The following is a 14,511-nucleotide window of genomic DNA, read 5'->3' as shown; positions in this document are numbered from 1 at the left end:
CACTGTCATCTCATTGTGCTTTCAGAAAATGCTGCCATTTCTTTCTTCCCAGAAGAGTTGCATCCTTCAAGTTAGGAGTCTTAAAGTTCACATAATCATGTTTCAGTGATTTATGTGTTTGTTGGAAACATTCCTCTTTAGTCCAGTATGAACATATGGAAGGGAGAAAACAATTTATTCAGAATAGGGAGGTTTCTTCCCAATTACATTTCTTGTCATTATTCCTCTTGTCAGGAAGTCAGGTTTGAAAACTGCAGATAATCAAGAAGCCTGAAAAGAGCCACAGATGCTCACAAATATCCCTCACTCCAAGCTTGCTTTAGAAGCACAACAGCCAGCCAGGTACTCCAAGCTTTGCTTCCATGCCAGAGAAAAATCACCCTCAGCTATCTGTGAATATGAGCTTCTGCCTTAGAAAAACTGATGTCAGCTACAAGTCTATCTTTTTTTTTAACATCCTCATGACATATTATTTTATTACTTGAAGTTTATAACTTTTGATACTCTTTTTTTAATATACATATTTTATTTGTTTTAAATAAGTTATATACTAGTATAATTCATTAATAATACAGAATATCTTCCAATTATTCTACAGGTCTGGGTTTGAGTGTTTTGTTTTGTTTATATTTGTTTATTTTTTTATTTAATATTTTAAAAATTTTAAATCCAAGTGAGTTAACATTTGGTGTAGTAATAATTTCAGGAATAGAATTTAGTGATTCATCACTTGATACTTTTTCCCCATTTCATCCATGCCCCAACACCCTTCTCCTCTGGCAACCACGATTCTGTTCTTTCTATGATTTTGTTTTGTTATGTTTGTTCATTTGTGTTGCTTTTTAGATTCCATATATAAGTGAAATAATATGCTATTTTCCTTTCTTTGTATGACTCATTTTTTTAGCATAATTTCCTCAGGGTAAATCCATGTTGTCACAAGCAACAAGATTTCATTCATTTTTATGGCTGAGTATTATTCCATTATATATACATACCACATCTTTTCTATCCATCTATTAATGGATACTTACATTGTTTCTATGTCTTGGCTATTGTGAACAATGCTGCAATGAACACAGAGGTGCATATATCTTTTCAAATCAGTGTTTTTGCCAAAGCAATCTACATATTCAATGCAATTCCTATCAAAGTAATACCAGCATTCTTCACAGAGCTAGAAAAAATAATCCTAAAATTTGTATGTAACCAGAGAAGACCCCGCATAGCCAAAGCAAGCTTGAAAAAGAAAACCAAAGCAGGAGACATCACAATCCCAGACTTCAAGCTATACTAAAAAGCTGTAATCATCCAGACAGTATGGTACTGGCACAAGAACAGACACTCAGATCAATGGAACAGAATAGAGAACCCAGAAATGGACCCACAAACATATGTCCAACAAAACTTTGACAAAGCGGGAAAGAATATCCAATGGAATAAAGACAGTCTCTTCAGCAAGCGGTGCTGGGAAACTGGACAGTAACATGCAGAAGAATGAACCTGGACCACTTTCTTACACAGTACACAAAAATAAACTCAAAATGGATGAAAGACCTCAATTTAAGACAGGAAGCCATCAAACACCTCGAGGAGAAAGCTGGCAAAAACCTTTTTGATCTTGGCCGCAGCAACTTCTTACTCAACACATCTCCGGAGGCAAGGGAAACAAAAGCAAAAGATGAACTACTGGGACTTCATCAAAATAAAAATCTTCTGCACAGCGAAGGAAACAATCAGCAAAAGTAAAAGGCAACCGATGGAATAGGAAAAGATATTTGCAAGTGACATATCAGATAAAGGGTTCGTATCCAAAATCCATAAAGAACGTATCAAATTCATCACTCAAAAAACAAACAAATAATCCAGTGAAGAAATGGGCAAAGACATGAATACACACTTCTCCAAAGAAGACATCCAGACGGCCACCCGACACATGAAAAACTGCTCAACATCACTCATCATCAGGGAAATACAAATCAAAACTACAACGAGATACCACCTTACACCTCTCAGAATGGCTAACATTAACAACTCAGGCAACAACAGATGTTGGCGAGGATGCAGAGAAAGAGGATCTCTTTCACATTGTTGGTGGCAATACAAGCTGGTGCAGCCACTCTGGAAAACAGTATGCAGGTTCCTAAAAAAACTAAAAATAGAACTACCCTACAGTCCAGCAATTGCACTACTAGGCATTTATCCATGGGATACAGGTGTGTTGTTTCAAAGGGACACATGCACCCCCATGTTTATAGCAGCACTATCAACAATAGCCAAAGTATAGAAAGAGCCCAAATGTCCATCAATGGATAAATGGATAAAGAAGATGTGGTGTATATATGCAATGGAGTATTACTTGGCAATCAAAAAGAATGAAATCTTGCCATTTGCAACTACGCGTATGGAACTGGAGGGTATTATGCTAAGTGAAATTAGTCAGTCAGAGAAAGACAAAAATCATATGACTTCACTCATATGAGGACTTTAAGAGACAAAACAGATGAACATAAGGGAAGGGAAACAAAAAATAAAAACAGGGAGGGGAACAAAACAGAAGAGACTCATAAATATGGAGAGCAAACTGAGGGTTACTGGAGGGGTTGTGGGGGGGGGGGCTAAATGGGTAAGGGACACTAAGGAATCTACTCCTGAAATCATTGTTGCACTATATGCTAATTTGGATGTAAATTTAAAAAAAATAAAAAATAAATAATAAAGCAAAAATGAACTATTGGGACCCCATCAAGATAAAAAGCTTCTGCACTGCAAAGGAAACAATAAAAAAGAAAAAAAAAAAAAAAAGAAAAAAAACCTAAAAGGCAACAGACAGAATGGGAAAAGATATTTGCAAATGACGTATTGGATAAAGGGCTAGTAGTCTCTAATGATCCCTTGTATTTCTGTAGTATCAGTTGCAAGTTTGTTTTCTTTTTTTCATTTCTGGTTTTATTTACTTGAGCCTTCTCTCTCTTTTTTATTTTTCCTGGTGAGTCTAACCAAAGTCAATTTTGTTTATCTTCTCAGAGAATCAGCTCTTAGCTTCATTGTTCCATGGTCCTTTTAGTCTCTATTCCATCTATTTCTGCTGTAATCTTTGCTATTTCCTTCCTTCTACTAACTTTGGGCTTTTGTTTATTCTTGTCTGGTTCTGTTAGGTTTAATGTAGATTGTTCATTTTGAGAATTTTCTTGTATCTTGAGATTGGTCTGTATTGCTACGAACTTCCTTCTTAGAATCACTCTTGCTTTATCCCATAGATTTTGCTATATCATATTTGTATTTTTATTTGTCTCTATATTTTCTTATTTATTCTTTGATTTTTGATAACCCATTGGTTGTTCAGTAGCTTGTTGTCTAATCTCCACATATTTGTGATTTTTACAGGTTTCTTCTTGTTACTGACTCCAAGTTCCATACCATTGTAGTCAGAAGATACTTGATATTATTTCAATGTTCCTAAATTTACTGGAGCTTGTTTTATGGCCTAACATGGATTGATTCTAGAGAATATTCCATGTGCACTTGAGAAGAGTGTATACTCTGCTCCTTTGGGGTGGAATATTCTATACATATTCATTAAGTCCATATTATCTAATATGTTAAGGCCAGTGTATCTTTGTTGATTTTCTGTTTGGATGAACTATCCATTGATATAAGTAGAGTGTTAAAGTCTCCTACTGTTATTGTATTGCTATCAATTTCTCCCTTTAAGTCTGTTAATTTTTGCTTTATATATTTTGGTGCTTTATGTTGGGTGCATATGTATTTACAAATATTATATCTTCTTGTTGGGTTGACCCATTTATCATTGTGTACTGTCCTTCTTTGTCTTTTATTACTGTCTTTGTTTTAAAATCTATTCTGTGTGAATATGGCTACACCAGCTTTCTTTTCATTTTCACTTACACAGAATATCTCTTTCCATTTGAAGTGAGTTCCTTTTAGGCAACATGTAGATAAGTCCTTTTAAAAAAAAAAAAATCTATTCAACCACTCTGTCTTTTGATTGGAGAATTTAATCCATTTACATTTAAGGTAATTATTGATAGGTATACTTATTGCCATGTTGTTAATTGTTTTCTGGTTGTTTTTATAGTTCCTCTCCCTTTCTTCCTTTCTAACTCTCTTCCATCGTGCTTTGATGACTTATTTGAGTGTTACGTTTAGAATCCTTTCTCAATTTCTATTATGTATCTATTTTAGGTTTTTACTTTATGGTTACTCCAAGGTTCACATGTAATACCCTATATATAACAGCCTATATTAAGTTTATAAGCAAGTTAAATTGAACTCATTGCAAAATTCTATATTCCCCCTAACACACATTTTTGACGTCACATTTTACATTCTTTTTTATTTTTTGTTCCCTTAACTATTTATTGTTCTTTTAGTTTTATTACTTTTGCTTTCAATTTTACACTACCTTTATAAGGAAAAAAGTCACCACCTTTACCATACATTTACATTTAACAGTGAGATTTATTCTTATTGTATATTGTCTTATTATTTATTAGTGCAATTTCTCTTCAGCTTAAAGACATCACTTTAATATTTCTTGTAATGTAGGTTCAGTGGTGATAAATTCCTTTAGCTTCTGCTTCTCTGGAAAACACTTATCTCTCCTGTAACCTTGCCAAGTCAAGTATTCTTGGTTGGAAATTGTTTTCCTTTCAGCACTTTGAATATACCATGCCACTCTCTTGTAACCTGCAAAATTTCTGCTGAAAATCTGGTGATATTCTTATGGAGTTTCCTTTGTACATAGCAAGTTGTTTTGCTCTTGCTGTTTTTAAGATTCTCTTTTTATCTTTAACATTTAACAATTTATTATATACATTGGATATATTGCTGATTCAGTTCCAGACAACTGGAATAAAACAAATATAGCAATAAAGGCAGTCAAATAAATTTATTGGCTTCCCAGTGTATATGAAAGTTATGGTAACACCATTTGTAATCTAATATGTGTGTAGCAATATTATGTCTAAAAAATTACATACCTTAATTTAAAAGTGTTTCATTGCTAAAAAATGATAACCATAATCTGAGCTTTCAGTGAGTCATAATCACTGATCAGATTACCAAACAAATGTAATAATTAAAAAATTGAACTATTGTGACATTTGCCAAAATACAACAAGGTTACACAAAGTGACCAAATTGTGTCGAAAAAAATGATGTTGATACACTTTTTTCATGCAGGGCTGTCACAGGTCTTCAATTTGTTTAAAAAAAAATCAATATGTATGAAGCACAATAAAGTGAAGCACAAATAAAATGAGATAAGCCTATAATGTGTCTTGGTGTAGGAAACTTTTCAGCCATTGTATCTTCAGGTAAATTTTCTTACCCTTTCTTTCTTCTTTTTTTTAACGTTTATTTGTTATTGAGAGACAGAGACAGAGCATGAACATGGGAGGGGCAAAGAGAGGAGGAGACACAGAATCTGAAGCAGGCTCCAGGCTCTGAGCTGTCAGCACAGAGACCCACGCAGGACTCGAACTCACAAACTGTAAGATCATGCATGACCTGAGCTGAAGTCGGTTGCTTAACTGACTGAGCCACCCAGGCGCCCCTTTCTCTCTTCTCCTTCTGAGACTCCTGTAATGTGAATGTTATTTTGCTTGATGTCCTATAGGTCCCTTAAGCAATCTCCATTTTTTCAGTTGTTGACTATTTTAATACAGTGGTTATTATTCATAATATAATTTTATGGAATTGTTGTGTTACATTATTCTTTGATAAGTAGAAATTCAATATACCTTATCTTACTTTCAAGTGTATATTATAGTGATTCAACAATTCTATACATTGCTCCATGCTTACCATAAAGGTATACTCTTTAATCCCCATCACCTATTTAATCCATTGCCCCACCCCCACCTCCTCTCTGGTAACATCACTTTGTTCTCTATAGTTAAGAGTCTATTTCTTAGTTTGTCTCTGTTTTTTTCCCTTCATTTCTTAAGTTCCATGTATGAGTGAAACATATGGAATTTGTCTTTCTCTGACTAATTTCACATAGCATTATACTCTCTAGCTCCATCCATGTTGTTGCAAATGACACAATTTCATTCTCTTTTATGACCAAACAGTATTCCATTGTATGTATATACCACATTTACTTTATCCATTCATCTAACAATGGACAGAGAGTGTTTCCATAATTTGGCTATTATAAATAATGTTGCAATATATTCAGGGGTGCATATATGCTTTTGAATTAGTGTTTTTGATTTTTGGGGGTACATATACAGTAATGCAATTACCAGATCATACGGTAGTTCTATTTTTAATTTTTTGAGGAAACTCCATACTGTTTTCCAAAGTGGCTGCACCACTTTTCATTCCCACAAACAGTGAAAGAAGGTTCTTTCTTCTCCACATCCTTGCCAACATTTGTTTCTTAAATTTTTGATTTTAGCAATTCTGAGGTGTGAGGTGTGAGGTGATATCTCATTGTACCTTTGATTTGCATTTCCCTCAGTGATGTTGAGCATCTTTTCATGTGTCTGTTGGCCATCTGGATGTCTTCTTTGAAGAAATGTCTGTACATGTCTTCTCCCCATTTCTTAATTGGATTATTTATTTTTTGGGTGTTGAGTTGTATCTGTTCTTCATATGTCCTGAATTTAACCTCTTATTGGATATATATCTAATGTTTCTACAACCAATGTCAGAAAACTTACTGCATGTTCTCTCTTCTAGGATTTTTATGGCTTCAGGTCTTATATTTACGTCATTAATCAAAACAAACCTAAATAAATTTAAGAAGATTGAAGTAATCTTTAATCCAGTTTGAGTTTTTGTGTATGGTGTAAAAAAGGGGTCCACATTCTGTTTTTTTTACATGTAACTATCCAGCTTTCAAGGCATCATTGGTTGAAGAGACTAACATTTTCCCATTGCATAGTCTTTCCTACTTAATCAAAGATTAATTGACCATATAATTGGGTTTATTTCCAGATTTTCCATTCTGTTATATTGATCTATGTGTCTACTTTGTGTCAGTACTATACTGTTTTGATTACTACAACTTTATACTGTAATTTGAAATCTGGAATTGTGATACTTCCTGCATTGTTTTTCATTTTCAAGATTGTTTTGACTATTTGGGAACTTTGTGGTTCCATACAAAATTTAGGATTATTTGTTTTAGCTCTGTGGAAATCCTATTGGTATTTTGATATATATTGCATTAAACTTGTAGATTGCTTTGAGTACTATAGACATTTTAACAATATTTGTTCTTCCAATCCATGAGCATGGAATGTCCTTCTATGTCTTTGTGTCTTCAATTTCTTTCATCAATGTTTTATAATTTTCAGAGTACAAGTCTTTCATCTGTTTGGTTAAGTTTATTCCTAGATATTTTATTGTTTTGGTGGAATTACAAATGGGATTACTTTAATTTCTATTTATGTTGCTTCATTATTAGTGTCTACAAATGCAATGGATTTCAGTACATTGATTTCATATCTTATGACTTACTAAATTACTTTATCAGTTCTAGTAGATTTTTGGTAGGTTTTTTAGGGTTTTATATATTGTCATCTGCACATAGTGAAAGTTTTACTTCCCCCTTACCAATTTGGATATCTTTTGTTTTGTTTTCTTGTCTGAATTTGGTGGCTAGGACTTCTACTCTGGTGAATAAAAGTGATGAGAGTGGACATCTGTGTCTTATTCCTGATCTTAAAGGTAAAGTGTTTAGTTGAGTATAAATTTAGTTGTGGGTTTTTCATATATGGCCTTTATTAGGTTGAAGTATGTTCCCTCTACACCTACTTTGTTGAGGGTTTTTTCTTATGAGTGGATATTGTACTTTGTTAAATGCTTTTTCTGCAACTATTGAGATGATCATGTGTTATCTTTTCTCTTGTTGATGTGATGTTGTGAATTGATTTGTTAATATTGAACTATGCTTTTACCCTGAGAATAAATCCCACTTAATCATGGTGAATGACTTTTTAAATGGATTGTTTGTTTCAGTTTGTTAGTATTTTCTTGAGAATTTTGCATTTATGTTCATCAGAGATATTGGCCTATATTCTCTTTTTTTTTAATGTTCATTTATTTTTGAGAGAGAGTAAGAAAGTGAGAGCCCAGGGAGGGGCAGAAAGAGAAAGGGAGACAGAGTATTTGAAGCAGGCTCTGTGCTGACAGCAGAGAGCCAGATGTGGTGCTCGAACTCAAAAACTGAAATCATGACCTGAGCTGAAGTTGGAAGTTTAATGTACTGAACCAAACAGGTGCCCCTATATGCTCCTGTTTGTAGTGTCTTGTTATTAGAATAAGCATGAATTTGGAAATTCCTCTGCTTAGTATTTTTTGGGATAGTATGAGAAGAATAAATATTAACTCTTTAAATATTTCATAGAATTTACTCCTGAAGCTATCTGTTCCTGGACTTTTGTTTCCTGGGAGTTTTTTGCTTTTTTTTTTTTTTCCTTTTTTTAAATATGAACTTTATTGTCAAATTGGGTTCCATACAACACCCAGTGCTCATCCCAACAGGTGCCCTCCTCAATACCGTCACCCACCCTCCCCTCCCTCCCACCCCCCATTAACCCTCAGTTTTTTCACAGTTTTTAAGAGTCCCTTATGGTTTGGTTCCTTCCCTCTCTAACTTTTTTTTTTCCTTCCCCTCCCCCTTGGTCTTCTGTTAAGCTTCTCAGGATCCACATAAGAGTGAAAACATATGGTATCTGTCTTTCTCTGTATGGCTTATTTCACTTTGCATCACACTCTCCAGTTCCATCCACGTTGCTACAAAAGGCCATATTTCATTCTTTCTCATTGCCAGCTAGTATTCCATTGTGTATATAAACCACAATTTCTTTATCCATTCATCAGTTGATGGACATTTAGGCTCTTCCCAGAATTTGGCTATTGTTGAAAGTGCTGCTATGAACATTGGGGTACAAGTGCCCCTATGCATCAGCACTCCTGTATCCCTTGGGTAAATTCCTAGCAGTGAAATTGCTGGGTGATAGGGTAGATCTATTTTTAATTTTTTGAGGAACCTCCACACTGTTTTCCAGAATGGCTGCACCAGTTTACATTCCCACCAACAGTGCAAGAGGGTTCCCTTTTCTCCATATCCTCGCCAGTATCTATAGTCTCCTTATTGTTCATTTTAGCCACTCTGACTCACGTGAGGTGTGGTTTTGATTTGTGTTTCCCTGATGAGGAGAGACGTTGAGCTTCTTTTCATGTGCCTGTTGGTCATCTGGATATCTTCTTTAGAGAAGTGTCTATTCATTTCTTCTGCCCATTTCTTCACTGGATTATTTTTTTGGGGGGTGTGTAATTTGGTAAGTTCGTTATAGATTTTGGATACTAGCCCTTTGTCCAATATGTCATTTGCAAATATCTTTTCCCATTCTGTCGGTTGCCTTTTAATTTCGCTGATTCTTTCCTTTGCAGTGCAGAAGCTTTTTATCTTCATGAGGTCCCAATAGTTCATTTTTGTTTTTAATTCCCTTGCCTTTGGAGATGTGCCTAGTAAGAAATTGCTGTGCCTGAGGTCAGAGAGGTGTTTCCCTGCTTTTTCCTCTGGGGTTTTGATGGTTTCCTGTCTCACATTTAGGTCCTTTATCCATTTTGAGGTCATTTTTGTAAATGGTGTATGAAAGTGGTCTAGTTTCATTCTTCTGCGTGTGCTGTCCAGATCTCCCAGCACCATTTGTTAAAGGCACCGTCTTTCCTGCTTTGTCAAAGATTAGTTGTCCATACTTTTGTGGGTCTGATTCTGGAGTCTCTATTCTATTCCAATGGTCCATGTGTCTGTTTTCTGCCAATACCATACTTTCTTGATGATTACAGCTCGGTTGGAGAGGCTAACGTCTGGGATTGTGATGCTTTCCACTTTGGTTTTCTTCTTCAATATTACTTTGGCTATTCAGGGTCTTTTGTTGTTCCATCCAACTTTTAGGATTTCTTGTTCTAGCTTTGAGAAGAATGCTGGTGCAATTTTGATTGGGATTGCATTGAATGTGTAGATAGCTTTGGGTAGTATTGACATGTTAACAATATTTATTCTTCCAATCCATGAGCACGGAATGTTTTTCCATTTCTTTCTATCTTCTTCACTTTCCTTCATAAGCTTTCTATAGTTTTCAGCATACAGATCTTTTACACCTTTGGTTAGGTTTATTCCTAGGTATTTTATGCTTCTTGGTGCAATTGTAAATGGGATTGGTTTCTTTGTTTGTCTTCCTGTTACTTCATTATTAGTGTATAAGAATGCAACTGATTTCTGTCCATTGATTTTGTATTCTGCGACTGTGCTGAATTCATGTATCAATTCTAGCAGACTTTTGGTGGAGTCTATCAGATTTTCCATGTATAATATCATGTCATCTGCAAAAAGTGAAAGCTTGACTTCATCTTTGACAATTTTGATGCCTTTGATTTTCTTTCATTGTCTGATTGCCAGTGCTAGTACTTCCAACACTATGTTAAACAACAGTGGTGAGGTTGGACATCCCTGTCATATTCCTGATCTCAGGGGGAAAGCTCTCAGTTTTTCCCCATTGAGGATGATGTTAGCTGTGGGCTTTTCATAAATCCTTTTATGGTGTTTAAGTATGTTCCTTCTATCCCAACTTTCTCGAGGGTTTTTATTAAGAAAGTTGCTGAATTTTGTCAAATGCTTTTTCTGCATCGATTGACAGGATCATATGGTTCTTATCTTTTCTTTTATTAATGTGATTATCATATTGATTGATTTGCGAATGCTGAACCAGCCCTGCAGCCCAAAAATGAATACTACTTGATCATGGTGAAAAATTATTTTTATATGCTGTTGAATACGATTTGCTACTATTTTGTTGAGAATTTATGCATCCATAGTCATCAGGGAAATTGGTCTATAGTTCTCCTTTTTAGTGGGGTCTCTGTCTGGTTTGGGAATCAAAGTAATGCTGGCTTCATAGAATGAGTCTGGAAGTTTTCCTTCCCTTTTTATTTTTTGGAACAGTTTGAGAAGGAAAGGTATTATCTCTGCTATAAATGTCTGGTAGAATTCTCCAAGAAGCCATCTAGTCCTGGACTCTTATTTGTTGGGAGATTTTTGATAACTGATTCAATTTCTTCACTGGTTATGGTCTGTTCAAGTTTTCTATTTCTTCCTGTTTGAGTTTTGGAAGTGTGTGGGTGCTTAGGAATTTGTCCATTTCTTCCAGGTTGTCCAGTTTGTTGGCATATAATTTTTCATAGTATTCCTTGATAATTGCTTATATTTCTGAGGGATTGGTTGTAATACTTCCATTTTCATTCATGATTTTATCTATCTGTGTCATCTACCTTTTCTTTTTGAGAAGACTGGCTACAGGTTTATCAATTTTATTTTTTCAAAAAACCAACTCTTGGTTTCATTGATCTGCTCTACAATTTTTTAGATTCTATATTGTTTAATTCTGCTCTTATCTTTATTATTTCTCTTCTTCTGCTGGGTTTGGGGAGTCTTTGCTGTTCTGCTTCTATTTCCTTTAGGTGTGCACTTAGATTTTGTATTTGGGATTTTTCTTGTTTCTTAAGATAGGCCTGGGTTGCAATGTATTTTCCTCTCAGGACTGCCTTTGCTGCATCCCAAAGCGTTTGGATTGTTGTATTTTCATTTTCATTTGTTTCCATATATTTTTAAATTTCTTCTCTAATTGCCTGGTTGACCCATTCATTCTTTAGTAGGGTGTTCTTTAACGGCCATGCTTTTGGAGGTTGTCTGGACTTTTTCCTGTGGTTGATTTCAAGTTTCATAGCATTGTGGTCTGAAAGTGTGCATGGTATGATCTCAATTGTTTTATACTTATGAAGGGCTGTTTTGTGACCCAGCATGTGATCTATCTTGGGGAATGTTCCATGTGCACTCAAGAAGAAAGTATATTCTGTTGCTTTGGGATCCAGAGTTCCAAATAAAACTGTCAAGTCCATCTGATCCAATGTCTCATTCAGGGCCCTTGTTTCTTTATTGATCCTGTGTTTAGATGATCTATCCATTGTTGTAAGTGGGGTACTAAAGTCCCCTGAAATTATCACATTCTTATTAATAAGGCTGCTTGTGTTTGTGATTTATTGTTTTATATAGTTGGGGGCTCCCGTATTCGGCACTTAGACATTTATAATTGTTAGCTCCTCCTGATGGATAGACCCTGTCACTATTATATAATGCCCTTCTTCATCTCTTGTTACAGCCTTTAGTTTAAAGTCTAGTTTGTCTGATATAGGTATGGCTACTCCAGCTTTCTTTTGACTTCCAGTAGCATGATAGAGAGTTCTCCATCCCCTCACTTTCAATCTGAAGGTGTCCTCAGGTCTAAAATGAGTCTCTTGTAGAGAGACAGCAAATAGAGGGGTCTCAGTTTTTTTATCCATTCTGATACCCTATGTCTTTTGGTTGGCGCATTTAGTCCATTTACATTCAGTGTTATTACAGAAAGATATGGGTTTAGAGTCATTGTGATGTCTGTAGGTTTCATGCTTGTAGTGGTGTCTCTGGTACTTTATGGTCCTTGCAACATTTCATTCACAGAATCCCCCTTAGGATATCTTGTAGGGCTGGTTTAGTGGTGATGAATTCCTTCACTTTTTGTTTGTTTGGGAAGACCTTTATCTCTTCTTCTATTCTGAATGACAGACTTGCTGGATAAAGGATTCTAGGTTGCATGTTTTTTCTGTTCATCACTTTGAAGATTTCCTGCCATTCCTTTCTGCCCTGCCAAGTTTCAGTAGATAGGTCTGTCACTAGTCTTATGGGTCTCCCTTTATATGTTAGAGCATTTTATCCCTAGCTGCTTTCAGAATTTTCTCTTTATCCTTGTATTTTGCCAGTTTCACTATGATATGTTGTGCAGAAGATCAAGTCAAGTTACGTCTGAAGGGAGTTCTCTGTGCCTCTTGGATTTCAATGCCTTTTTCCTTCCCCAGATCAGGGAAGTTCTCAGCTATGATTTGTTCAAGTACACCTTCAGCCCCTTTCTCTCTTTCTCTTCTGGAATTCCTATGATACGGATATTGTTCTGTTTGATTGCATCACTTAGTTCTCTAATTCTCTCCTCATACTCCTGGTTTTTTTTCTTTTTCTTTGTTTCAGCTTCCTCGCTTCCTCTTTTTCCATAATTTTATCTTCTAATTCACCTATTCTCTCTTCTGCCTCTTAATTCTGTGCTGTGGCTACCTCCATTTTATTTTGCACCTCACTTATAGCAATTTTTAGCTCCACATGACTATTTCTTAGTCCCAGATCTCTGTAGCAATAGATTCTCTGCTGTTCTTTATGCCTTTTTCAAGGCCAGCAATTAATTTTATGACTATTATTCTAAATTCTTGTTCCATTATAATGCTTATATCAGTTGTAATCAATTCGTTAGCTGTCGCTACTTCCTGGAGTTTCTTTTGAGGAGAATTCTTCTGTTTTGTCATTTTGGGCAGTACTTGCGGTAGCTCCAAACTGTTGGTCACTTCCCCTGTGCTGTTCAGAGAAACTTGTGTTGGTGGGCGGGGCCACAGTCAAACTGTCAGTTTGACTGACAGTCAAACTTGAATATATCTTACTCTCTCCCAGGCGCAGGACTCACTGTGGAGTGGTGTGGTCCTTGTTTGGGCTACTTGCACACTGCCAGGCTTGTGGTGCTGCTTCGATGGGATCTGGCCAAGGGTATATTAGCCAGAGTGGGTCTGCAAGATGCACAGGGTAGGAAGGGCAGACTTAGCTAGCTTTGCCATGGGTTGTCCCCTGTGGGAGGGGCCCTTCAGCACCGGGATGGAGGCAGGCTTTTCAGAGGGATGGATCCACAGAAGCACAGCATTGGACATTTGTGTGGTGCAAGCAAGTTTGGTGACGAGAACTGGTTCCCTTTGGAATTTCGGCTGGGGTATGGGAGAACGAAATGGCACTTGCCAGTGTCCTTGTTTCCCACTGAGCTGAGCTCTGTCTTCTAGGGCTCAACAACTGTCCCTCCTGGTGTCCTCTCGCCCTCCCTGCTCTCTGAGAGCAGAGCATTGATTTTTAACATTCCAGATGTTAAGTCCTGCTGGCTGTGAGAACTCAGGAGTCCAGCCCCTGTGCTTTTGTAAGCCAGACTTCAGGGGTTCTGCCTTGCCAGGGGGGCTTCCCTTCCACAATCCCGGCTCCCTCCTGCCAGTCTGTGTAGCATGCACTGCCTCTCTGCCCTTCCTACCCTCTTCCATGGGCCTCTTGTCTATGCTTGTCTCTGACGAGTCTGTTCTGCTAGTCTTCAGGCAGTTTCTGGGTTATTTAGGCAGATGTGGGTGGAATCTAAGTGATCAGCAGGATGAGGTGAGCCCAGCATCCTCCTACGCCACCATCTTCCATGCTTCCAGAATCTCCTGGGAGTTTTTTGATTACTATTCAATTTCCTTGCTGATCATCTGTCTGTTCACATTTTATATTTCTTTCTAGTTCAGTTTTGAGAAATTATGTTTCTAGAAATTATCCAATTTTTTTTAGATGTTCAATATTCTGACATGTAAATTATTATAATA

The sequence above is a fragment of the Puma concolor genome, chromosome E2, assembly GCF_028749965.1.
Source record: "Puma concolor isolate L17-30 chromosome E2, mPumCon1.1.hap2, whole genome shotgun sequence".
NCBI classification, from domain to species: Eukaryota; Metazoa; Chordata; class Mammalia; order Carnivora; family Felidae; genus Puma; species Puma concolor.
This window is presented reverse-complemented; position numbering follows the sequence as displayed.